The sequence below is a fragment of the Schistocerca serialis genome, chromosome 1 (genome assembly GCF_023864345.2).
Source record: "Schistocerca serialis cubense isolate TAMUIC-IGC-003099 chromosome 1, iqSchSeri2.2, whole genome shotgun sequence".
NCBI lineage: Eukaryota > Metazoa > Arthropoda > Insecta > Orthoptera > Acrididae > Schistocerca > Schistocerca serialis.
Window position 1 is genome coordinate 479,537,740 of NC_064638.1, and position 2,264 is coordinate 479,540,003.

Consider the following 2,264-nt stretch of genomic DNA (forward strand, 5'->3'; position numbering starts at 1 on the left):
AGAAGGAGGAGTGGTACATCCTATTATGTTTGCCTCAGTTTTTGAAGGATTGATCCAAAGGAGCACCAAGCGGTAAACTAGTCTGTGTGGGTTTGGAGGGAGCGCTGGGATCATTGAAGGCTATGGTAGCGGTCAAGGAAGGTGGTGTCATCAGCATACTGAAGGAGATGGACAGGTGGGGGTGGTTTGAGCATATCAGTGGTGTACAGAATATAAAGGAGAGGAGAAAGGGTGGAGCCCTGGGCACACCTGCAATAGGATAGAAGGTACAGAGACTGGTGCTATGGATGGTGACAGGAAGGACGGTGGGAAAGGAAAGAGGCAGTGAGACAGACGAAGTTGATAGTAATGCCTTAGGTCTGGAGCTTGAAAAGGAGCCCAGAATGCCATACATGGTCATAGTGTTCTGGAGGTCGAGGGAAACAAAAATAGCAGAGTGACAGGAGATAATTTGGAGGGAGAGGAGATCGGTAAGGTTGAGGAGCTGGTCGTTGGCGGAGAAGAAAGGCCGGAAACCACACTGGGTAAGAGGAGGAAGTATTGTTGAATTAGGTGATGGGTACAGCAGGAGACAAGGGACTCGACGACCTCATAAGCTGACTATTACTTATGTCTTTATATTATCATCTAACGTTCGCCACTACAGCGTGTCAGAATTATTGTCACCAAACTGTTTCCTTTTCAACAATCTAGCTTTTGTCGTGCCTTAATTTATTGCGTTTTATTACTGCAATGACTTTTGTACCCGGTAAGCCCATTACAGTCCTTACTGACTGTATTCTTCTTTTATTTTATAACGTATAATTATATATTATTCAAGAATATATGTACGCCTACAGGAGCGACGTCTGGCGAGCTTGTGATACAGACATCTTGTGGTTACTGTACAGCAATTTGTTCTGAACAGTAGCACTGTTAAAAAGATGACTGTAGTGTATAGCATAATTTATTTATGTGTGACGATGCTGGCGGTGATTTTGTGTTTAGCGTTTGACAATGTCACTGTAGCTCCAGGATATTAGGACATGTTTTTATCATATGGTTCATATGGCTCTGAGCACTATGGGACTTATCTTCTGAAGTCATTAGTCCCCTAGAACTTAGTACTACTTAAACCTGTAAGTAGGCTGTTTAGGTTTTCTTAGCGCTCTGTATGAAAATCACTGGCTGTGCTGTGTGCAGTCTGTGGGTAGTTTGCATTGTTGTCTGCCATTGTAGTGTTGGGCAGCGGCAGCTGGATGTGAACAGCGCGTAGCGTTGCGCAGTTGGAGGTGAGCCGCCAGCAGTGGTGGATGTGGGGAGAGAGATGGCGGAGTTTTGAAATTTGTCATGAACTGATATATATATTATGACTATTAAGGTAAATATATTGTTTGTTCTCTATTAATATCTTTCATTTGCTAACTATCCCTATCAGTAGTTAGTGCCTTCTGTAGTTTGAATCTTTTATTTAGCTGGCAGTAGTGGCGCTCTTTATTGCAGTAGCTCGAGTAACCAAGATTTTTGTGAGGTAAGTGATTTGTGAAACGTATAGGTTAATGTTAGTCAGGGCCATTCTTTTGTAGGGATTTTTGAAAGTCAGATTGCGTTGCGCTAAAAATATTGTGTGTCAGTTTAAGCACAGTCTTGTACAAATGTTCAAAAGGGGACGTTTCAAACCTAATTAACCTAAAAACATCACACACATCCATGCCGGGGCAGGATTCGAACCTGCGACCGTAGCGGTCTTGCGGTTCCAGACTGTAGCGCCTAGAACCGCACGGCCACCCCGACCGGCCATGTTTTTATCAAATAGGTATGCTTCGTCATATCTAAAGCGCATAATTTTCACATGAATATCAGCAATTCTTTTCTTCATGGTCTGTTTTATTGTTTTAAGCTGTAGGGATCCACTAGTTGTATTTGTGTTTTGCTGCAGATCTGAAGAAGGTCATTACTGACCGATACATGGTAGTCTGAGAACCTACAATATTTGTGATCATAAACGTGAAATAATGAAATTTATTCTACATTTTCGGGTCACTGTTCCATTCGCGACAATGTAGCAGTGTGAATATAGCTTATAGGCAAATAATACCTCATATGTTTCTCTTATGTTTCTTATTCTGTGGGCCTTACATTCGTTAACCTTCAAATATTGATTGTACACAAGTGCAGGATTTTATAGATAACGGTTTTACCTTTTCGAGCTAGAGTACTCCCCAGACAAGAGATGGAGATGAACATTGCGTCGGAATTATTCTTGTTTTCCCAGCGACAACCCG